The 26,697-nt window shown below is 36.2% G+C and overlaps 2 pseudogenes; both read left to right on the top strand.

Annotated features, from left to right (window-relative positions):
* Window positions 1-7,382: 7,382 nt before the first annotated feature.
* Window positions 7,383-26,475, top strand: LOC120194941 (annotated as a pseudogene).
* Window positions 22,198-24,088, top strand: LOC120195057 (annotated as a pseudogene).
* Window positions 26,476-26,697: the final 222 nt, after the last annotated feature.

The following is a 26,697-nucleotide window of genomic DNA, read 5'->3' as shown; positions in this document are numbered from 1 at the left end:
AAATCTAAAATCAAGGTCTGCTGGTATAAAAAAGCACAAATGGACATACTGGAAGGTTGTAAAAGCTTATCGGGAAGTGGATTTCAATAAGCATATAAATTGTTTAAGACGTGTTTTGCCTCAGTGTGCTCAAACACTAGAAGATGTCGGGTTTGAAAGATGGTCAAGAGTATATCAACTTGGAGCAAGATATGGTTTCATGACGTCTAATAGTGCAGAATCAATCAACGCTCTAAGTCGTCATTCCCGGAAATTACCCATTACTATGTTAATGGAGTTTTTCGAGCCTCTATTCAACAGTGGTACTACAAGAAAAGAAACTATGCAGGTATTATTTCTTTGAATTCGTAACTTATCATATTTATATATTTTACTAAGTATTGTTATTTAAATTTACAGGAACATTGGAACATCGTGTTACACCATGGACTGAAAAAAAAGATAACGAAACGTGTTGTGAAGTCAACGTCATGGAGAGTTGAACCATGTTCAAACACTTTGTTTCAAGTACTGGATAATAACTTAAATGGGCTAGTCGATCTAAATGCAAAGACGTGTAGTTGTATGAAATGGCAAACATCTGGTTATCCGTGTGGCCATGTTATAAAAGTTGCTCTTCATTTAAACCAAGATGATTCAAGCGCATACGCTATGGATTGCTACACTACAGAAGTTTATCGACAGACTTATGCCGAGATTGTCTACCCTATCCACATCCTTCTGAGTGGGACATACCAGATGACTTACAAACAGTTTTGCCACCAGCCATGGACAGAAGGCTACCTGGCGACCAAAAAGTCACGATCGTTATACCGTCTAAGGGTGAAGAGAAAGAAGAGATCGACATGTAGTCGGTGCAAGGAAAGTGGTCATACAAGGTTGACATGTGGATCACCAGTGCCATCACAATCATCTTTTCTCTACCAAATATGGATCATCATCAAAATCCAAAGCTCATATGGTGTCAAGCAAAAGGCAATCATCTTTAAAATCCCAATCAAACTGGCTTCACCTTTTGGGACTGTTAACTTAGGTGATTTTAAATGCAAACGTTGTATTATGTGGATTTATGTGTGAACTTTTAACATTTTCAGTTGAATTAATGACTCAGGCCAACCATTTTGACTTAACCAACTCTTGTTATTCAGTTGTTATCACTTATTAGGCATGCATTTGACTATCGCAACACGGAAATTACAATCGCAACGAGAGAATCGCAATGCGAAATGAAAATCCCAACATGAAATCGCAATGCGGAAATGAAAATCGCAATGCGAAATGAAAATCGCAATGCGAAATGAAAATCGTAACGAGAGAATCGCAATGCGGAAATGAAAATCGCAATGCGAAATTAAAATCGCAACGAGAGAATCGCAATGCGGAAATGAAAATCGCAATGCGAAATGAAATCGCAACGAGAGAATCGCAATGCGGAAATGAAAATCGCAATGCGAAATGAAAATCGCATTGCGATTCTCTCGTTGCGATTTTCATTTCCGCATTGCGATTTCATTTCGCATTGCGATTCTCTCGTTGCGATTTTCATTTCGCATTGCGATTTTCATTTCCGCATTGCGATAGTCATTTTTGCCTTCAACATAATGCAGATTGAAATCAACAAAATCAACCATTAAATTTCAATCAATTAAACAAGCACAAATAAGAATTATGTTCGCATCAATTACACAAATCAACTTTTACAAATCATCTTTTACAAATCAATTAAACAATCAAAAAATAAGCAATAATTCTTATTTCCAATCATCTACTATTGAATCAACTTTTACAAATCAATTAAACAATCAAAAAACAATCAATTAAACTATTGAATCAACTTTTGCAGCCATACATCATTTTCACGCAGTTCACTTCTGAGATTAACCTGCAGAAACCAAACATTGCTCAAACAACACTTTCTACACATCTAAAACCTACAAACAGCAAATTATTGAATTCTAGGTACTTAACCAAACATTTTCAAACCAAAAGTCTATAAACTTACCAATTGTTTATGGACATTTTTATAACGCGGATGCAGGTAGGCAGCATCTCGTATATATCGATTTAGCCATATAATGCCGAAACCACAAGCCTACTGCAGCTCTATCTCTATCGGTGGGAGGTAGATACTTGGTGCTTCCCGTCGTCAAACGCTCCAACGCCAAGCATACGAGATGACCACAATCTCCTCTGGCTCCTTCCGTTTGTTGTGGCGCGGTCTCGTCTCTAATAACTGTAATATTGAGCTTCTTTGGCTTCTTGTTTCCAGAACGAGTCCAATAATGATCGCATCCAAGAATTTAGCCAAATGAGAGCTCCATCCCTTAATAATATCTCTTAAATCAGCCAATGATATGTAATTTATCATGCTGTCATACACTATTGTCTTAAGGGATGGAGCTGAAGCTCGACGAGAATCCAATGTTTACGTTCCAAAACAGGGATAAACACCTACAATCATAAGTAATAATTCATTCATTTGCGCACTTATTTCATAAAACCTTTAAACTCAATCTAAAATAAATACTAACCTTATCGACCTCCCACCATGCAGGATAAAGTTTAGCTTGTCCATTGCCCAAATCAAATGATCATCTCGTTGATTCTTCAAGTGAACGGCGTTAAAAGACGTCGGCATAATTGTATATCGTATATTTTTATTTTTCTTAAGTTTTCTTATTATTAGAAGACGTGTCACCCACGCATCGATATGCTGTTTTACAAAAAAGACATATATTAGTTACTTACATAAATTTAAAAAAAAATTAATCAAATTGAAATATAAGAAAAATATAAGACTTACCCCCCCATCGAAATAGCCATTGTCTCGACCCCTAATAATACGCCCCACCAAGACCGATCAAGCAACAAATAGATATCATCGGTGAGCTTGCATATGTCAGTGAAACCCCTGGCTCCGCTCATGTAGATAAAAATCAACTGCGGTCTTAGCCCAAAGGGTGTTATCCAGAATTGTGTCTGGTAGTTGTCTCCTCTCCACTTCCGATACCGGAATGGTACTGGCCGGTAACTTATACGAGAGCCAACTCTCATCCATTATGTCCGGCACGTCAGAGGGTTCTCAAGAAGCCTACATATGACGCCATGTGAATCGGGCTCTTGAATGGTGGGAGGGACCTCTTCAATGATGACAGTGGCCTCTTGAACGGTGGGAGGGGACTCTCGAGGAATGATAGGGGGCCTCTTCAACGATAGGAGTGGACTCTTGAGGGATGACAGGCGAGTCGGGCTTCTTCTTGCAGTGTCTTCGCACTATTGGGGTGTACGGAGACTTAATAGCACGTGCACGCTGTCTGATGCGTGAACTCCGTCGTGCAAGCATAACCCGACGTAAAGTATCCACTCTATCGGGCCGCTAAATAATTAAATACAAAAATCAGTAAATAAACAGACATGATATTTTAAACAGTGAAAACAAAGACAAATATGTTTCAAACTTGCATTGTATTCACCCAAGTCATTATTCTATCATAGTTCACAAAATGCATCAGATAACAAAGAAAAATATGTTTCAAACTAATACCCTGAAGTTAGTATTTGTCTTTGTTTTGTCTATTGGTTGAAGTAATGCAATCCATTCAAGTTTCAATTTGCAGAAGAAGAAATAGTTTACTTTCGCAACACGAAACTTAAAATCGCAACGCGAAATGAGAATCGCAACGAGAAACCAAAATCGCAACGCGAAACCAAATCGCAACGCGAAATGAAAATCGCAACGACAGAATCGCAATGCGAAATGAAAATCGCAACGAGAGAATCGCAACGCGAAATGAAAATCGCAACGCGATTTTGGTTTCGCGTTGCGATTTTGTCGTTGCGATTTTGGTTTCGCGTTGCGATTCTGTCGTTGCGATTTCATTTCGCGTTGCGATTCTCTCGTTGCGATTTTAAGTTTCGTGTTGCGAAAGTAAACTATTTCTTCTTCTGCAAATTGAAACTTGAATGGATTGCATTACTTCAACCAATAGACAAAACAAAGACAAATACTGATTTCAGGGTATTAGTTTAGCAGAATTGGCAGCAACCGAACAAATTTACTTTCAACCAAAGACAAAACAAAGACAAATACTATTTCACAGTGTTAAAGAATACACAGTTTAGCAGAATTGGCAGCAACCGAATAAATTTACTAAGCAATCTAAGTGAAATGGCTAATCTAAGTGAAATTACGAGTAAATTTATCATTAAGTTAAATATGGAAAATCTTAAACTTACCTCGTTGCGTAGAGTATGAACCTCATTCTGCAACGATACTATCATCTCACGTAGAGCGGCAACCTCACCACGTAAAGTTGACACCTCCACACGCCATGCACCATCGTTATCGCGTAGAGTACCGATCTCCTCACGCAAGGCATTGACCTCATCACGTAACTCATCCCGTGGAGGTGGAGAACAAGGAGATAATGTCGTGGCCTCTTTACCGGTCGCCTATCATGAGGTGATGGTGGAGAAGAGGCTCGATGATGTGACGGGATAGGTGATGGCTCTCGTTCTAGAGGTGTATAGTCGGGTCGATCGGGTGATGGCTCTGGGTGAGGTGATGGCTCTCGAATTGGAGGAAGTGGATGCTGCTCATCATCCGTGCCATAAAAAAACTCTGACTAGCTTGCCACCAATCAGTGGCAAGCTCTTCCTCCGTGGGTGTCAGTCTTTGTAATGGAATGTTGGCCTCCTAACAATATAAAACTCAAACAAAGTTAAACGTCTACTATTAATAACTTGTTTATATATTATATGAATTATTTGTGTTAACTTACATTATTATTGTCGCATATGGTATTAAGTCTTCCCAATCCAACAGATTTTTCCTCTTCCAGGAAATAGCCCTGGGAATATCATTTGACGTTTTTTATTGCATATGTACGCATGCTGGGGAAAGCCTCGAATATCCAAATCTACAAACAATATAATAACAAAATTAGTAATTGTTAAATAATTAATTATAATTTTAGAAACATTATATAGAAATTCTTACCTTAAAGGCCCAAACAAAGCCTGACAAAGTGTATTTCGACCCATCACCACGCAAACTTTTGCGGTCATCAAAGGCAGTAGACAACTTAGTCCAGGTAGCTTTCCATATATACGAACCCCACGGAAACAGATTCCATGCATTCAGGTCCTCTACCAATATTATTAGCTCCCGAGGAATAGGTTGTCTGGCCTCTCTGCCTAAAAAGCCGGCATACACAAGTAGTAGAAGGCATACTCGGACAACATCGACGTCATCCATCCGAGTGAAACCATCTTTCTTATTAAACAATTTCTTCAGGTCGTCGACGTGTAGGTTCGGCTTCTCCATTGACTCATCCGGAAAAACCCGGGATAACCATGATGGGCGGGCGATATGACAAGTGTACCGACCTACATCATCGTGTCCGAATCGTAGACCAGTGATTAAGCAGAACTCCTTCCGCCCAAAAGTATACGCTGGTGGAAAATGAAACCATATCTCTTCCTCACCACGTTGTATACTGTCGGGTAGATTTGATGTCATGGTCTGAAGCCACAAATGGGTCAAATTAGCATCTCCACCCGGATGCTGTACTCTCAGCCATGTCCCGAAGCAGGTTTCCTCAAACAATTGTCTTTGTGCAGGTGAAAGCTTCGAAGCAATTGTAGTGGCTAGGCTAACTTTATTCCTTAATGTCAATGAAGCCGAAAAAAATTTCTACAAAAACAATAAACATACCAAGTTAGATATACCAAAAACTACACTGTGAAGATATACCAAAAACAATAAACATAAAAAGTAGTAGTTTATTCTTGAAACTAAATTTGCAACACTGTTTTGTCTTTTGGTTGAAATGAAAATCGCAACGAGAGAATGACTGTCGCAACGAGAGAAATGAAAATCGCAACGAGAGAATCGCAACGCGAAATGAAAATCGCAACGAGAGAATCGCAACGTGAAATGAAAATCGCAATGCGATTTTTGTTTCGCGTTGCGATTTTCATTTCGCGTTGCGATTTTCATTTCGCGTTGCGATTTTCATTTCGCGTTGCGATTTTCATTTCGCGTTGCGATTTTCATTTCGCGTTGCGATTTTCATTTCGCGTTGCGATTTTCATTTTTCTCGTTGCAGATAGTCATTTTCACGTTGCGATTTTCATTTCTCTCGTTGCGACTCTTCTGCAAATTGAAACTTGAATGGATTGCATTACTTCAACCAAAAGACAGAACAATGACAAAGACAAATACTAACTTGAAAATCGCAACGAGAGAATAGCAACGCGAAATGAAAATCGCAACGAGAGAATCGTAACGCGAAATGAAATCTAAGTGAAATGGTTAATCTATTATTGAAATGACCAGTAAACTTATCATCAGTTTCAATATGAAAAACCTACAATAATGCAAAAATTTCAAAATAAAAATAATTAAAAAAACTAACCCTCGGAGATTGATTTTCCATTTCTGAATATTGTGAGGGATTTCTGACCGTGAATGGTTGTGAGGGATTTCGCCGGAGATGGGGACGGAAATCTTCGGAGATGAGGACGGATTTCGCCGTAGAGAGTGAGAGATGGAGATGGGACTGAGTTGTGATTTTAGGTTTTAGGTTATGAGTTGCGATTACGGGATTTTGTCTTAATATTCGTTTTTGTAATTTGAAAATAAAATACGCGTAACGATTATAATGGCGCTTTACGGATACGCATTGCGATTTACGGATACGCGTTACGATTTACGGATACACGTTGCGGTTTACGGATACGCGTTGCGATTTATGTGTTCGCGTTGCGATTTTCATATTCGCGTTGCGATTCTGGAAAATCGCAATGCAAATTTGTACTATCGCATTGCGATTTTCAAGAATCGCGTTGCGATTTTGGAAATTGATTTGCGATTCTGGGGATCGCGTTGCAATTTTTATTTCGCGTTGCGATTTTGTTGGTCATTTTGGCAAATCCAAAAAAAGTTGGTTAAAATCGTATATTATAAGGTATTTTTAATCACTGAGGCGATTTTCTCTTTGAGAAATGGATAACTGTGGGCTTCCTGTCCTTTATCCACTCGGATCACACGTATAACCTTCTAGATAATAAATCAAAGAAAAAGTACACAAGGAAAAAAGAAAAAAACGAAAAAAAACGAGTTAACTTACACAACACAGGAGAGTAACTAAAGAGGCAGAGCTTGTACTATAGCTGGGTCGTCGATGGATGCAAAGCCGCAGCCTAGTTCCTCCCACCATGTACTTCACTCCCTTCTCCATCACCGTCCCATTTAACTCATCTCCCCTTCATTCCCTAACAGAATAAGCTTTCCCCAAATCACCAGGCACCGTCATTTCCACCACGGGTTTTAACAATGCCCAAATTCCACATTCAATTCAAGAACTCCCTCTCCGATTGCCAGGCTCACCTCCCTTTTCCTTCTAAATCTAATTTACCCGGCCCCGGTGGTCTATTCATCGACCCATGTTTTCCCTCCCCCTCCTCGATTACGTTTCCCCTTTAAAGAATTTTCCGCTTCCAGAAAAATGGCTTGCGTTACTCGCAGGCAAAAGCGTGGGGTGGTTAAGGACGTGTATTTTTTGTCCATTAGTTTGAGCAGCGATGGGCTTGTTTCGGAACACAAGGAATTTCAATTACAAAATGAACTGAAGAAGAACAACAACGGGGTTGTGGCTGAAGCCAAACGGAATGTTAGGGTAACGCAACGTGGCGCAGTCAATACTACAAATCATTTGTGGGCTGGAGCCATCGCAGCCATGGTTTCCAGGTAACGTTATAAATTCCGTTCGTAATTTAGCTACTCACGTTTTCGTAGTTGTCTAGATCCCTATGCATTTCTAATTATTGTTTGAAATGCTATAGAACATTAGTTGCTCCATTAGAGAGATTAAAGCTGGAATATATAGTTCGCGGTGAACAAAGGAATATATTTGAGCTTGTTAAGAAGATTGCTTTGACGCAAGGGTTGCTTGGATTTTGGAAAGGGAACTTAATTAATGTTCTTCGCACGGCTCCGTCAAAGCTGTGAATTTTTATGCTTACGATACGTATAGGAAGCATTGCTTAGACTGTCTGGAAATGAGGAGACTACAATTCTGAGAGATTCATTGCTGGTGCTGCAGCTGGCATTACCGCTACTGTTCTCTGCTTACCACTTGATACTGTATGTCGAAACCTAAGCTTTTGTTTTTCTTTCATTGTTCTATCTTCAATCTGTTCTTAATCATGTAGGCTTGTTCAGTTCTTGGCTGTATGCACTTCTATATTGCACATCTGGGGCAACTGTTAGAAATAGCACATTGACACTTGTTAACCCTTTGTGTTATTAGAGATTTAACAAAGTTATAAGAGACCAATTTTAATGTCCTGTCTAATCTTATGTCTTAGGAGTATTGTTTCTGGACCAAATGATCAAAAATTTCCCATTATATTCATTGCAATGCCATGTCTAACCTAATATTTTTTTAACCAACCAAGGTGAAGGATAGTGCTCCAGGAATTCTTAATTTTAATTACTATATTCCTACATTGTAGCAAAGTGTTATTTGAGATTTCTACAGGATAACAAAGTTTAGTTCTGGCTTGAGAGTTTTAATGCTTCAAGATATATTAAAATGTGTGATACATGCTCAAACTAGATTTAAATATGATTTGTTCTTCAGTGGAGGATTGCTCTTTAGATCTTTCATTGCTTTTGTTAAATCTCTGCTCACTGAAACTTGCTTTACTCTGGGAGGTCTGTTTTACTGACTATGAATAGTTTCATTTTGTTCATGTCCTTTTGTAGATGTATTCTTCTTTTTCTAGGATGGTAACTGTTTACTACATGTTTATTGTTGTACAGATCCGAACCAAGATAGTGGCTCCAGGTGGAGAAGCCTTAGGCGGTGTAATTGGTGCTTTTCGCCACATGATCCAAACTGAAGGATTCTTTTCTCTATACAAAGGTCTAGTGCCCTCTATTGCAAGCATGGCTCCTTCAGCTGCAGTATTCTATAGTGTGTATGATATGCTGAAATCAGCTTATCTGCGTTCTCCGGAGGGTAGGAAAAGAATTCAGAATATGAGTAAAACAGGGCAGGAACTGAATGCTTTGAATCAGCTAGAGTTGGGACCAATGAGGACGCTACTATATGGGGCTATTGCTGGTGCTTGTGCCGAAGTTGCTACTTATCCATTTGAAGTTGTGAGAAGACAGTTGCAATTGCAAGTCCAGGCAAGCAAATGGGTGCGCTGGCAACTGGTGTGAGGATAGTTGAGCAAGGAGGTATTTCTGCTCTCTATGCTGGGCTAATTCCCAGCTTGCTACAAGTAAGTGGATAAACTTTTTAATAAAATCTCACAAATCGTTACTCAAAAGCTTTATGCCAATTTTCCCTCTATAAATGCGCACGTGAATCAAACAATAGATATTAACACTATAACATGAGAGAGTTCATCTCACAAATTTGTATCAGTGCTGTGCTGAAGTTCTTTGAATTTGATTAGTTTCTACATTATAATATAGTCATAACATTTGATCTGCTAATTGTTTAAATGGTGGATACCCCCCCAAAAACACAAACAATTTGTGGTTCATACGCTTTTCTCAATAATAACATATCATTTTTTTCGTCTTCAGGTCCTACCTTCTGCTTCGATCAGTTATTTTGTATATGAGTTTATGAAAATTGTTCTCAAAGTGAATTGAAGGGAGACGGTGGATCCTCTCAGTAAAAGGACTGGTATGATTTTTGTACATTGACCATAAAATGATCACAGCAAAAAGATTCAGTGGTAAGAATTAGTCATTTCAACTTAAGAGTTGTCAACTTATCATTGATGTTCTCCACATTTGTGTACATGACGAGACCGATTGAAACCTTCATTGACATCTTAAATTCTTTTCTTGATTATAGACCCAGGCATCCGGTTACTGATTGAGTTTAGAATCTTGATTTTGTTTATAATTTTTTATAGCACATTCTCATGATTTTCATGATAAATGATCTGGACCTTGGTAACGCGTATAAGCTTTTTCTAGGGACCTTGGGTGCTTAAAATGCATATAAGAGTTCTATGAAATGACTTGCACTTGATGCTTCAAATCATTCGGAACCTTTTGTTAAGAATTCAAATATTTCTCACGCCATTTTAGGCAAAAAGACGGGAACAATTTAGCGGAATGTGCTTGTATTACATCCGAATAAATTTTCTTTGCTTAAGAATGGGAAGAAGAAAACTTCCTGAATCCCGACAGTCAATTTTTGGACTTCCCATCAATGTGCAGAACTTTGATTCTGCCTTAGGCAATAGCAGTTATATGTTATCCGATTATAGCTGTCTGATTGTTCTCAGCCGGTTGGAGGCGGCTTCGGAATGATGCTTACAATCTGGCGACTGCCAATATCCGTTACCAATCATATGAAAAACATGTTTTACATTTTGGGAATGACAATTTTTCAACCCTGATAGAACATATAATTTTGGGAATGACATTTATTCAACCCTGATAGAACATATAATTTTATATGAACTAACTTGTGTATAGGTAACATCCCAAATCAGTACGACACAGTCGACTGATCAGAATGTTACACGGAACTACCGGAATAGTTGACCAACTTTTTTCTTATTTCTCTAGCTTTAAAGCGACTATTTTTTTTATAATTTAAAACAACTATTTTTTTATAATCTAAATTGTAAAAATATAATTAAAATTGTACACTGGGGAGTTCTCAAAATAAATATTTACATTCAAAATAATAATATGAACAACTTTTAACTGAATTTATGACTTAACTTTACAACAGAGTTTATAAATATACATGCCTTTCAAAATGCCGAGACGTGCTCTGATCTGCTTTGGGTTTGGACCTTAGACGCTCTAAGCTCCTCAACTACTCCATCTAATCTGTGTAACGAAACAAATTTCAAACGCTGAGTTAACTAGCTCAGTGCCACACCACTTATTGAAATATACTAAAAGTGTATCACTGAAAGACTCAAACTATCAAGTTTACTGCTTTGCTCTCACTCTCTACTATATGGTAGACATCATGGTGTGGCTAAGGATTCTGTATCTCGGAGCTCACACACTCCTCTAGTCTACCGAGGATGATTGCTCGAAATCTCTACATCGGTTAACACCCTCGACTAACCCACCCTTTACGAGTGTCAAAGGCCCCTAGTTAGTCAGCTTAAAGTGACTTGCACACTCCCTAAGGATATCCGGACCGAATCTATACTTTCGACACTTCTAGCTTTTCTAAAAGAACTTGGGTGTCTTGATCGTTTTTCGAGCATTCAAACAAGGCTAGTCTTATTTCATCCTACATTATCTCGTTTCTAAGTATGAATTAAGCATTATTATTGTTCTCACTTGTAGTCTTATTCGGGAGTAACTATAAGCTCTTGGGAAACCTCACTTATTTCTATGATTCTTCTTGATTTTAACTCAAAACTTAACCTTGGTATCGATACTCTCTCATCAGTAATGATACCCTACCCAAGATATCGATACCCTCATGCTGAAATGCCTTGAAAGAAAACGGAAAATATCGACACTCTCGTCAATATTGATACTTGGACCCTCGGTATTGATACTCTCTACAGTACCGATACCAAAATGGTATTTTGGATTCACAGTTTCAATACCAATCCCCTCAGTCTCTATACCAAACCCTCGATACCGATATTCCTGTATAGGGTATCGATATTGTTCTTCAAAAACTCTCGATTTTATACCTAAACATGGACATTATCGATACTCACCCTTACGCATGCCCTATTTAGGTAATAATTATCCCCTTAAACTCTTAAAATTTACTACTTTATGGTTTTCCACTTGTTATTAAGTCTTATGTGAATCATATGGGTCATAAATAAGGCTTTAAAACATGTTTAAAGAACTTTAATATGAATCTACCTTGGAAATTTACTCAACATGTTTAAATCTTAACTTTCTAGCTGAAAACTCATTTCTAATGATCCACAACTACTATGAGGAAGCTGTGAGTGTGTTATATGACTTTATGGGCTGCTAAAACTCCTCTCAAATGAACTAGGATTCACTTTCTCTTTACCTCTAGTCCTTGAATTTTCTCCCACCTCCTTAGCTAATAAAATATAGTAGAGGAATTACTAACTTATCTAAGGCTTAAAACAAGGGTAAAGACACTTTAAATAGCTCAAACTTACTAGAACAAGGTTAAATCTCTTAATCTCCTTTAATCTCTTAAAAATTGACTTTTGAAATCTACACTCAAAACTCAATATTAGGGGCTTAAATGAAAGCTGGGAGGGTGAGGATTTGGATTCTTACCTTGGTTACTTCTGGTCAAGCTTGGAATTTGAAAAGCTTCCACCTTTAAGCTTTCTCTTGGGAAGGAAAATAAGAGAGTTTGATGGGTTTTGGTTTTCACGTGAAAACACTTAAGGTTAAAGGGTTTTTATCCTTTAAAACTGGCTATGAGTAAATTGTTAATTTGGTCATTCTCCTTTTAATCCAACTTAAAACCACCACTAACCTTTAACTCTTGGGCCAACCTAAGCTCAATACTCTCAAAAACTGGTTTAAAAGATCTAATGGGCTCGACGTACGGGTCTCGGGTTGAACCAAACTACTAACCCATAATTTGGGGTATTTTAACTCTCTCCTCCTACAGGAAATTTCATCCTCGAAATTTCAACAGGGCATCTACGATAGATCTTATCTACTAGAACATCTAATCCTAAGAGTTGAACACTAGGTCGACTAGGGCGTTTGTTGAAATAAGAATAGGGTAAGGGTACCTGAGATCACATAAACTGCATCATCCTTTTGATCTCAAATCGAAAACTGACAGGCCACAACTCTAGGCTCCACACTAGCTCCAGACTAAATTGCACCCCTAACAGCCTAACCAAAAGAACTCCCTCCATTCTGAGATCTTCTACCCCTCTGAACTGTCATAGTTGATTGTTGAGTCGACGCCGGAGTCACATCCTGAGCTTCTGGGCAATCTCAGAGGAAATGATCTAGGGATTCACAACGATAGCATCCTCTGGACCCTAGCTTGCAAACTTTTGGGTGCCTCCTACCACAGAGAGAACAACTAGGCTGAAAAGGCGCTCTCGGTGATCCCTCAAAACTAGTCACTAGTGTGGTAGATAATGGCCTCCTGCGTTGACTGGTCCTACTCTCACCCCGACTAAAACTCTGTGTTGGTTTGCTAGATTGACCCTATAGGGATCTCCAAGGCTCTTGAGAATCTCTCAACCTCTTGGATGATTGGGACGGTTATGTTGACTCAACAACTTCTTTACCCTGACCAGAAGTAGTACCCTTTTCCATTTTTTCCTTGTTAAAACTCTTTCTACTGCCTTCGCATGAAGAACTAACTCGGTGAAAACCCGCGGTGGATCTATAACTAGATGAGTCAGAATGTTTAGACGAAGTCCCTCTCCGAACTTTCTACATCGATGATACTCAGACGAAACCAACTATGGGGTGTACCTACTCAAGCGAAGGAACTCTACCTCATACTCAAATATTGATATTCTCTCTTAGGTTAACTGAGCAAACGAATCCCTCATTGTGTCTATGTGAGCCTCTCCGACATACTTTTGGTATAACTCTTTTAAGAACCGATCCCAGGTAGGTCGTTCAGGCTCTAACAACATCTCCATAGTCTCCTGCCAGTCTATTGCATCACCTTTCAGCAGGGATATGGCGTACTCTAACATATCCTTAGGGGTATGATGTAGTTGATAAAGAGTCCTAAGGGTTTTTCTTAACCACTGGTCGCCTATAACAGGATCATCATCTCCTGTACCAAAGAAGTCAGTGGTATGGTACCTCTGGAGCCTCTCTATTGGGGTTTTCTAAAGTGCTACTACTGGAGGAATTGGTTGGGCTAGCTAAATAGGTGGGGTAGAAAACGTCCTAGGAAAAGCTCTAGCGATACGGTCCAGGGTAGCGGTCAAATTTATTAAGAATATCGCTTCATCTACCCCTACGTCTCCAGGCTCTCCATGCTCGGAATCTGGGACAAAATCATCTCCTGAATCACGACTAAATAAGCTATACTCTCGTCTTTACCTTATCTATTGTGGCTTGGGCTCATCCATATCAAAGATGAAATTAATACAAATGAGGAATTACTACTACTACTGCAGATACATAGTACGACATAGCTCATTAAGGGAATGTATACTCATAAACTATTTATCGACACTGCTTGCAAGTCCAGGATGCCTAAACCTTGCTCTGATACCACTAAATGTAACCACTAAACTAGTACGACACACAATTAATCGATTAGAATGTTACATAGAACCACCCAATGGCTAACCAACCTTTTTCCTATTTCTCTTGCTTTAAAACGATTTTTCTTTATAATCTCAACTGTAAAATATAATTAAAACTGTACAATGGAGAGCTCCAAAATAATATTTACATTCAAAATAATAATGCATACAACTTTTAAATGAATTTACGACTCAACTTTACAACAGGGTTTATAAATATACATAAGAGTGTTCATTTATCTGTTTTAATCGAATTAACCGACCGACCAAATTAGTTTGGTTAATTCGGTCGGCTACCAAATTAGTTTGGTCGGGGAACGATTAACTTTTTTAGAATTCGGTTAACGGTTAATCGGTTCGAAATCGGTTAATTAATCGAATTAAATTTTAAATTTTAATATATTATATAACATATAGGCTCAACCCAAACCATTTAAAATCCGATTAATAATTTAAGATCCACATTTAAACCTAAATCAATATTAATTAATTAAAAAATCCCAAAGCTAAATGCTCACGGCTGAACCTAAACTTAAACCTTTTAGGAAAATACACTTTCTCTACTTCTCTACCTCTATAACCTCTCATCTCACATCGTTTTCACTTTTACCCATCTTTATATACGACTGTGAAGTGATTTTTGCCCGATTAACAATTCGACATCTGAGGACAAGATTTTTCAAAGCTTGTAGCATTTATCGTCTTCATTGATTTTGCAAATGTTAGATATTTTTTTATATTTTCGTAAATAATATGCTTGCTAAACACTAAATATTTCTCTGTTTTGTGGTTCTATTATTCGTAGGGTTATACATAAGGATCTTTTGGATTATTCAACTCATTTGATTTTCTTTAAAGAGAGAATTTTCCAAATTTGATACATAAATGAGCTGGTTTGGATTAAAATTTAAAAAAATTTATTGTTCTGTTTGTTTGAATTATTGGTCCACTGACTTTGGGTTATTTCTCAAATCACATCATCTATTTTCAAGTGTGAAATTTTTTCTATATTCTACTAAGGCTTTCTTCTCTTTATTTTGTTGTTGCATGGATCATTTATATTGTTCTTTATAGTTTCCTATTTCTTCTTAGTTTAATGCACTTAAGATTTATTGTTGCATCATATGTCTATGCTTTTGACATTAAGTTTTTCCATATATCTTTCAGAAATAGAATATAATTTCATATTGAAGTGCATTCTTTGTAGTGGTTTAGGTGGTATAGTCATAATAAATTGTTTAGCAGGGTTTCAGATTTAACAGTTTGACAGATTGATAATGGTATGTTGATTCTTTATTTATTAATTTTAATTTAATAAGTGAATTTATTTGAGGAGAATTGACACACCATTAATTGATTTAATCATTTGAACTTTTAGATTTATCTTGGATTGCATTGCAGCCTACCTCAATTCATGAGCTCATAAGCTTCTGCACTGTGAGTATGAGTTTAAAGGGTATCCAATTTTTTCTTAATAGATACTTGTAATTGCAATGTACATTTTAGTTTATATAGATTTTTTCTGTTGTATTTGTAGTTTTTAAAAAAAAATATTTTTCTTGTAGAGATAATGCAAATGGAAACTTTTTGGGAGGATTCAATTGGTGCAAATGAAATATTTGAATATTGTTATATTGTGTTTTTGTGGTAATTTCTTCCCTTACGTTCTTTTTAATTCATTAGTTGGAATAATGCCATTTCATTTATTGTTTCTATGTATTATTTGAATAGAGTAGACAAATTATTTTTTAAAATATGTAAGTTGTTAGCACATCTATGAATGTTTAGTACATTCAGATATGAATAAGATTGTATACATAAGATTGAGTTAGCACTTATAATTTTAGCATTAGTTGATACTTAATAGATATATTTGATATTTATACATTTGATTGTTTTTTGTTGGTTTGAACTGAATTTTGCATCTCTTTATTTCTATGTTGTGCAGGTAATATGTTCTATTAATATGAATGATTGAAACTTGATAGAGAACATCTTGATTGGTATGGCAGCAACAGTCAAAAGCTTATCACTTTAGTGCAACCTTTATGCACCATGCTCAATTTATTTTGTAGAATTTCAAATTAGTTAGTTTTTAGCTAAATTGATAGATACAATTATCTTATTTTAATATAATGTTTGAATTAAATTTTAAAGTTTTTATTTTATTATATTTATTTACATTAATTGTAAATTGTTTTTTTGAATTAAAAATATTCAATTGTATATAAATTAGAAAATTTTAAAAACATTCGGTTAATTCAAATTGACTGAATTAACCAAAATTTGCTCGGTTCAGTTAATAATTCAAATAAATTTTGGTGTGGTTAACGGTTAAAGAAAAAAAGTTCAGTTAATTCAGTTATGGTTATTCGCTTCAGTTGGTGACCAAATTAACCGTTTGGTGATCGAATTAACCGTTTGAACACCCTTAAATATACATGCCCTTCAAAAAGCTGAAACGTACTCTGATCTGCTCTGGGTATGGACATCGGACGCTCTAAACTCATCAACTACTCCACCTAATCTATGTAAGGAAACAAATTCCAAACGCTGAGTTGATTAGCTCAGTGCTACACTTACAACTAAAACATACTAAAAGTGTATCATTGAAAGGCTCAAGCTATCAAGTCTACTGCTTTGCTTTAGTGAGTATACTTGTATACTCATTCTCTACTATATGGTAGACATCATGGTGCGGATGAGGATTCTGCATCTCAGAGCTCATGCACCCTTCTAGTCTATCGAGGATGATTGCCCATAATTTCTACATCGGTCAACACCCTCGACTAACCCACCCCTTGCGAGTGTTGGGCCTTGGCCCTAGTTAGTCAGCTTAAACTTCTTTGCGCACTCAATAAAGATATCTCGACTGAATATATACTTTCGACACTGCTAGCTTTTTTAAAAGAACTCAGGTGTCCTGATCGTTTCCCAAGCTTTCAAACAAGGCTAGTCTTATTTCATCATGCATTATCTCGTTTCTAATTATAAATTAATAATTATTATTGTTATCACTTGTAATCTTGTTCGGGAGTAATTATAAGCTCTTGGTAAACCTTACTTACTTCTATGATTTCTCTTTATTTTTAACTAAAAACTTAAAAATCAGTGGTCTGGTACCAAAGAAGTCTGTGGTCTGGTACCTCCAGAGCCTCTCTACTGGGGTTTCATGAGTTGCTACTACTGGATGAACTGGATGAGCTGATTGAACAGGTGGGGTAGTGTTCGCGTTTTGTGAGTAATGAAAATGGATGCGAAATATGTGCAAGTATATACAATCGAACAAGTAATACAATGATGAGTGAATATCATATCCACATGGATTAGAGGAAATTTATCAGTTCAATCAAAAAAAGAACTACTTTATCTAAGTATAGTTAGTGGTGGCATGTACTAATGTAAATATTGAGTAAGGTAAAATGTATGTTGGTGGGGATAGAATGATAGTGTGATGTGACAACAAATGGAGATGTCATGGAAAAATACATTGTGTGTAGTAATCAAATGAGAATGTAAAGGCAAAACAAATGTAAACATTAGATTTGAATAAAATGGCTTGATAATCCTTGCACAACAAGCTACTATGGAATGAATTATAGGAGTCACTTAGGAAACTTAAGTTTATCTTCTCATGATGGTCTTACTTCTATGTTTTACTTGCCCGACAGAGTTTACTAAAGGTTCCTTATTCTATATCTAGTCAAAGGACTCGACATGATGAAAATGCCATGGCAATACCTCTTGGCGTTAGCAGGTTCATGGATTCCATCAGTTCAACAGATATGTCACATCAATACCACTCAACATTAGCACTAACATCTAACCTCTCGACCGAGCACTACTTCTTTTAGTCGATTAAAATCCTAGCCTTATGTTTTAAGGGTAGATTAGGTCTAGTTACTATCTAAAACCCATTGCTTATGTTGATCCTCCTTAGTTTCTCTCGAACACTAAGTATTTTCTTAATGAATGGTTACTCATAGCTCTTACAACCTTAAGTCATTAAACACCATAAAAAATAAAAAAAATAGAAAAAGAAAAATAATCTATTAAAGAAAAAGCTTAAATATCCATAGTGAAATCCCACCAAATAAAGCTAGTTCATGGTGGGGTTCAAATAATCCATGAAATAAATCATAAAATCCATTTGTTCCTTGCAACCCAAATATGATAAGTGAGAAAGAACAGCAAAGAGAATGAGGAAAAAAACCTTAGAGGCGCATTGTCAGAGCTCTCCTCAGCCACCACAAACTGCCTTAGATAGCTAGCTCTTCTCGGACGCCTAACTTGCCACTCCTTAGAGCTTGCTAATTAAGGAACACCACGAAAAGATAGAGAAAGAAGAATAGTGGAGAGGATGAAGAATATGATGATTTCTAAGCTGGTGTAACTGTCTTCTTTCTTTTCTATCTGGTGTTTTAATAAACAATATCTAAGGGTATTCTTGGGATTTTGCACTCAAAATACTCATCATACCCCTATAGTCATTTCTTGTGTATGAAATCTATCTCCAAAGGTGGCAGTGGTCCTCAACATGTTGTTACAAGCATCAGACACATGTCTTGCCAGTTATCCTTTTATAAAAATATCTTTTTGTCATTTTCTACGCTAAAAATGCCAAAGCATTGCAGTCTGCTTCAGTAACATGTGATGTCACGACATTCTTTCCAGTTCACCATTTTTCTCGTTATTTCCTGCACATCACTAACATCCACACCTTTCTCCTCATACAGTACCTTAACAAAATAAAATAACACAACCACCACAAATGCAATTATATGCAACTATATAAACCCTTAGAAAATCATTAACTTAAGTGAAAAATATCTTAAACAAAAAATAACTTAAGTGAAAAGACCTTAAAAGTAGTATATTTAAGGATTTATCACGTAGCAAACGCCCTAGGAAGAGCTCTAGCTATAGGATCTAGGGTAGTGGTCAAATTTCTAAAGAATGTCACTTCATCTACCCTTACATCTCCAGGCTCTCTATGCTCAGAGTTTAGGACGAACTCATCTCCTGAACCACCAGCTAAAGACTCTCATCTCTACCTTCTCTATTATGGCCTGGGCTCATCCATATCTAAGATTTGAAATTAATATGAAAACGAGGAATTACTACTATTAGATACATGAGTACAACATAACTCTTTAGGGGCATGTATACTCATAAAATCTTTATCGAAACTGACCTACTAGTCCTAGGAATACCTAAACCTTGTTCTGATACCACTAAATGTAATACTCTAAACTAGTACGATATACAGTACCGATCAAATGTTACACAGAACCATCAGAGTGGCGACCAACCTTTTTCTTATTTCTCTTGCTTTAAAATGACTATTTTTCTTTAAATTCTCAACTGTAAAAATATAATTAAAACTATACACTGGGGGTTCCCAAAATATTTACATTCAAAATAATAATACAAACAACTTTTAACTGAATTTACAACTTAAATTTACAACATAGTTTATAAATATATATACCCTTCAAAACGCTGAGACGTACTTTGATCTACTCTGAGTCTGGACCTCGGATGCTCTAAGCTCCTCAATTGCTCCACCCAATATGCGTAAGGAAACAAAATCCAAACGATGAGCTAACTATATCAGTGTCACACTAACAACTAAAATATACTAAAAGTGTATCACTGAAAGGCTCAATCTTTCAAGTCTATTGCTTTGCTATAGTGAGTATACTTGTATACTCACTCTCTACTCTATGGTAGATATCATGGTGCGACTGAAGGTTCTGCATCTCGGAGCTCACACACCCTTCTAGTCTATCGAGGATGATTGCCCATAATCTCTGCATCGATCAACACCCTAGACTAACCCACCACTTGCGAGTGTCGGGCCTTGGCCCTAGTTAGTCAGCTTAAAGTGCTTTACACACTCCCTAAAGATATCTCGACTGAATCTATACTTTCTACACTTTTAGCTCTTCTAAAAGAACTCGGGTGTCCTGATCGTTTTTCAAGAATTCAAACAAGGCTAGTCTTATTTCATCCTACATTATCTCGTTTCTAAGTATGAATTAAGCATTATTATTGTTCTCACTTGTAGTCTTATTCGGGAGTAATTATAAGCTCTTGATAAACCTCACTTACTTCTATGATTCCTCTTGATTTTTAACTCAAAACTTAACCTTGGTATCGATACTGGTCTTACAGTATTGATACTCTCTGATCAGTATCGATATCCTACCCAAGGTATTGATACCCCCATGCTGAAATTCCTTAAAAAAAATGGGAAGTATGATACTCTCTCATCAGTATCGATACTTGAACCCTGGGTATCGATACTCCCGAGAGTACCGATACCAAAATGGTATTCTGGATTCTCGATTTTGATATCAATCCCCTCAGTCTCGATATTGAACCCTTAGTATCGATACTCTTGCATAGGGTATCGATATTGTTCTTCAAAAACTCTCAATTTTATGCTTGAAACATTAACAATATCAATATTGTTTCTTACAATATTGAAACTTACCCTTAAACATGCCCTATTAGGCACAAATTAGTCCCTTAAACTCTAAAATTTTACTACTTTGAGGTTTCCCACTTATTATTAAGTCTTATGTGAATCGTAGCATTTTTAAATAAAGCTTTAAAACATGCTTAAATAACTTTAATATGAATCTACCATGGAAATATACTCAACATACTTAAATCTTAACTTTCTAGCTAAATTTCATTTTTAATGATCCACAACTGGTATGAGGAAGCTGTGAGTGTGTTACCTGGCTTTCTAGACTGCTAAAACTCCTCTCAAATCAACAATGATTCACTTTCTCTTTACATCTAGCCCTTGAACTTTCTCCAACCTCTTTAGCTAATTAAAGATAAGTAAATGAATTACTAACTTATCTAAGGCTTAAAATAAGGGTAAGAACACCCAAAACTTACTAGAACAAACTTAAATCTCTTAATCTCCTTTAATCTCTTAAAACCCCATTTTTGAAATCCACACTCAAAACTCAAGATTAAGGGCTTAAATGAAAGCTGGAGGGTGAGGATTTGGATTCTTACCTTGGTTACTTTTAGTTAATCTTGGAATTTGAAAAGCTTCCGCCTTTAACCTTTCTCTTGGGAAGGGAAAGAAGAGAGAAAAGGAATAGAGTTTGATGGGTTTTGGTTTTCACGTGAAAACACTTAATATTAAGGGGTTTTTATCCTTGAAAACCAGCTATGGGTAAATCTCTAATTTGGTCCCTCTCCTTTTAACCCAACTTAAAATCGCCACTAACCTTTAACTCTTGGGCCAACTTAAGTCCAATACTATCAAAAACTGGTCTAACTAGTTTAGAATATCTAATGGGCTCGACTCATGAGTTTCGGGTTGACCCAAACTATTGACCCAAATTTGAGATATACAGTATATAATGCTAATCAAATGAAGTATGCATGGCCTCTTGCCTTTTAAAGGTTGAAACTTAGAGACCATGCATGCAAAGCATATCGTATATATTTTTTGTTCGAACAAAAACGTTGATTGATTTGTAAAATACATTTGAAGAAAGCTCAAAGTTGATTGATTTGTAAAAATAATAATTTATTTTTTGAGATATATTTTCAGTAAAACAACAGTTTTTTATCAATCTCATTTAAAGAATCTAATAAACAATCTTATATATAATTGGAAGCTTATATTTATTAAATGTATAATTGGATTAAAATTATATTTTTATGTGTACAGTTGAAGCAAAATTAAAATTTCATACATATAATTGCATAGAATTAAAATCCATAATACATTATATTAATTAAATTCATAAGTATTTTTAGAATATATTTCCTAATTCTATCATAAACAAATATAAAATTAATAATTAATAATTATGTTCAACAACTTAGTTTAAAACACATACATGTAAATATATACACTACTATACAACCTTAATTAAATTCAATTTTGGACGACTAAGAATCAAAATGTTTGGACTTGGAAGCACCGCAAAAGAATATGTTATATCACGTGTAGTGTCAACCAATGGTCTATTCGATAATCTCAAATGCAGAAAATTTCGAACTTCGCTTCTTAAATTCCCACCAACATAATTCGTCATTTATTGATCTTTGTTTTATTCCCAAAAAAAGCTTACTCATTTCCGCCACCTTCAAGTCGCCGTTCGGCGACGGAGTCATCAAAAGCGGATGCCGCTGCTTGTGTTCTTCCGGAGACGATGGTGGTTTCCAGGATGGAGACACTAATTGTGGTTTCTCCTAATCGCACGAAGACTTGCACGCATTGCGCGTCATCATGTTCTCCCTCTGCTCTTGGTTTTGATTCGAGTCTGTTAACGGATTCCGAAAAGTTGCGAAGAATTTTCGCCGCTTCAGTTAAAGGATTCTCAATTGGAGCCGGGCCAGCCGACCTGAAAGGTGGCTTAGCTATCTTCTCAATTCTAGCACGCTAGCAGCGAAAGAAATCAAGGTATTTGTTTTGTAGAATTTAAGCATTTCTTTTTAAATCGCTTTAAGAATAACAAACTAGTAATAGTTTTCTGATTTAGGAAAGTTGACGCGTTTTCTGATAAAGAAGCAAAATTTATGGCAATTAAGGAGACAATTAGATACGGTATTTTTCTTGGAACTTTTGCTGGTACATTTGTTTCCATAGACGAAATCATTGCTACCCAAGGAGGACGTCACAGGCAATGCTCTTAACCATAATTTTGCTATCTTAAAGTTGAAATGAAAATTGTTATGAAGTTGAGTTTCATTTAGTAGAGCGTTAAATTTTGATTTAGGACTGCGAAATGGCGGGCGTTAGTAGCTGGGCTGGTTGCAGGGCCTTCCATGATTCTTACCGGGTCTAACACGCAACACACGAGTTTGTCCATATAAATACTTATGCAAGCTGCTGTATTGGCATCTTGTTGTGGAATAAAGAGTAAACGATTTGGGAAGCTTTGTAAACCTCTTACTTGGAAGCATGGTGACAGGTTCCTTATGTGTCTCTCTGCTTCAGAAATCTTGTATGTTACTTCTATTAAATTCTCTTGGTTATTTGTGTTGTTTTCTGCCACTAAACTGTAGAGCTATTGTGAGGGGGCGGAATCAATGTCAAACATTGGGAGTGGTGAAATTTTACTCAACGTGTTCTCCTTAAAGGATGATAAATGTACTGTTATTACTGTTTGGGTATAATTTTTGAAGTGGTAGCATTTGTACTTTCAGTACTTCTTACATCTTGAAGCAAGATAATTTGTCCCCATCATATAAGGCCTTTCTTAATAAACATGGTGGAAAGGATTGTCATCCTGCAAGGTGTAAAAGAGCTTGCCAGCAGCCTCCCATTCACTACTTTGGAAGCAAAAGAGAAATTAACTTTACAAGGCAACAGGGGTGGAAGTTAAATTAGATCCAAACATGAAAATCCCTTGCTCGGTATGATCCTCGTTTCTCCTTTTGCTTGTTCTGCCAAGTAGTTTAATACACTTGATCGTTGTTTGAAGTCTTTACAAGTCATGCAAACAGATCTCATTTGCAATAAATCCACAATTCAATATTTTCTTCCAAAAACATGTTCCCTTTGTGATAAGATCCTTGAAGTAGTTCCATTAATCAACATGGTTGATAACTGAAACGTAATAGGTTTTATTGTAGGTATCGTAGAGTGTGTGAATTAAGCATATTGTTACTTCTGAGAATTAAGCTGAAGTTCTCAATCTGTTTGCAGATGATACACGGGAATAAATCATGCGGAACGCATGCTGTTACTTTTCTCATTGAAGCATATAAAAGGACATTGCCAGTATATCTTCCAGTTTATTTGTTTCCTGCTTTGATAGTTCATCGTCAAGGCCTCTTCAGAAGATAATGCAGTTAGACTTTTTTCTTGTTCTTGATGAATATATTTTTTAAAAATTTGGTGAGTTTTTCACTTCAGCTACTTGTTACTGTTATTAAGAAAAGAAAGGGAACTCGTTTACTGTAGTCCACGGTTAGAACTTACTATAGTAGGTAAAAGCCGTTTTACAATTTGATTGAGCTTGAGCTTGTTACAGCGGATGCTATAGTTTTTGGTTGAGCTCATAATTTGGCATCAGGGAAAAACACCACAGCAGTAGCAGACTTATTCCAGTTCTGCTTTCTGTCTGTCCTCTCAACCCGTTCGCCATTATCGTCTTGACTAATTCTTTTGAACTTAATGCAGGCCTTACGGGAAATTGAGAAAAAGTATTGTTGATATTTCCAGATCAAGCTTATTTTTATCGACCTATTGCACATCAGCATGGTTAGTGTTAATATTATTTCTATTGCTTCATGCATTTTATTCATAAAATTGTGTGTTTGTTCTCCATTGATCTGTATTTATATTTTTTTAATTTCAATTTAGACTTCCCTGGAGATTTTACTTTGCCATTAAAATAACTATTAACAGAGTAAATACCGTTTCATAATTTCCTGCAAGTGACGTAAAAATAGAGGGAGAAGACCTTCCTGAAATAGTCAATTGAAGAGAGATATAGAAACTTTTGCATCTCTGCATCTGATTTTTGTTTTAGCAAAAGGATATAGCTTAATTAACAAAATCAATCGCATGTAAAATGCTGGCCTTTGTAAGTGAGCTAACCACTAACTTTTCAAACAGGATTTGAACTTCCATGCTGTTTAGGTCCTTGAGAAAATGTAACATATCATTGATAGCAATCGGAACGGTAAAGGACTCTTTTCAGTATATCCTATGTTGCTCCGTTTTTCCTTCTTTTGAGTGTATATATATATATCCAAACATGTAAGAGAATATGATTCGGCAAATACAATTAAATAAAAAAACTTAGAAAATATTAAACACAAGGTTGAATTTAGGATTTTATGTCAGGATATACGAACTTTTAAAAAAAAATTTTAAAAGGGTAGAGGTGCAAAAAATAGAATTCGAAATTTCCGGGGTACAAGTACAACCTCCCCAAAACCCCGCCTTCCATCCTTGATTAAACATGTGCATGTGGAATGCGTCCATCCGAAACATAGAGTTTATCATCTGAGATGTAAGCCTAAGTTTGTTAATTGCGCAGTTTACAAAAAGGTCTTGAGTGTTGCAATTGAGAAGAAAAGCAGGCGGATGGAGTTATCACTCTACTGCCTTGCACGAGCCATAGAGAGCTTCTCTACGTGGATGGCTGACGAGGGGTATTTGGCAGGGTCAAAGAATCTAAAGAGACCCGATGTGGTGATCTTTAGCTTATCAACAGCTATTATAACGCACTGCTATGCACAAGAGAGGCAAGTGTTTCGCTCCAAATACTTAAATGTTCTTGATTGGATCTTTGGTGTGCCACCTCACCGATGCCAAACCACTCTTGCAAACACGTTTGAGATAGGTATTAAATACATTATTATGGTTATTTTATAATTTCTTTTTTCCATACTTGCAATCGATATTTATTGATCGAAAACAGATTTCATTATCATAACAAACATATGTTTTTTTAAAGATAATAAGCTTTCCAATCTCATTCATGAATAGTTTAAAATTTGCCACAAACTCCATTGGACTTGTAATATGCTGATTTGCATTATATATATATTGGTAAAAATAGAAGAGGAACCTGCCCTAACAACTAAACTTGTTTATATTAAACTTCGCTCCTAGCATCATCTTGATTTGCATCATATATTTTTGCTTTAAATATGTTTAATAAGAATAATTACATCATTTCATCATGTTTGACTCGGTCCAACTACATTTACCCTGTAACGCCCCGAATATTGGTCAAGTAGTTTCATGTCGACACAATATTTATTTAATATTTATTATAGCATGAGGGTCTATTGGCTCGAAATTGAGTTTAATCGGGTAAGAAATTAGCCTTGTAGAAGATAAAATGGAGTTTTAAGCTTAGAGAGAATACATGAGCTAGAGTTTAATTGTACCATTAAGAAAAATATGGATGATTTGTTAATATATTTATTATAGCATGAGGGTCTATTGGTTCGAAATTGAGTTTAATCGGTAAGAATTAGCCTTGTAGAATAGATAAAATGGAGTTTTAAGCTTAGAGAGAATACATGAGCTAGAGTTTAATTGTACCATTAAGAAAAAATATGGATGATTTGGGGACGATTTTTGTTGTTTCATGTTGCATATCTTGGGTAATATGAACCCCTTTTTCCTTTTTTTCCCCAACACTTCTCTTCCTCATCTCCTTCTTCTTCTTCATTTATCTTCAACCAAGCAAGAACAAAACAAAAAGGCTTCACGTTTCTTCATCTCATTCTTCAATCCAAAATTTAGAGGTAATATCTTAATCTAGGGTTCTTAAGCTTCATGAAAGCTCATCATCTTCTCCATGGTGGTTGTTGAGCTTTATGAAGGTTCTAAGCAGGATTTAAGCTTCAAGAGCTTCTTTCAATTTTCTTTCTTTCGATTTCCTTATGTTATAGTTGTTATTTAACAACTATGTCCTTCCTTTCATGTTGGAA

Source organism: Hibiscus syriacus, unplaced genomic scaffold, assembly GCF_006381635.1.
Source record: "Hibiscus syriacus cultivar Baekdansim isolate YM2019G1 unplaced genomic scaffold, ASM638163v2 tig00117005_pilon, whole genome shotgun sequence".
Taxonomy (NCBI): domain Eukaryota; kingdom Viridiplantae; phylum Streptophyta; class Magnoliopsida; order Malvales; family Malvaceae; genus Hibiscus; species Hibiscus syriacus.
Note: the sequence above shows the minus strand (reverse complement) of the source record. Positions and strands in the feature narration are given on the sequence as shown.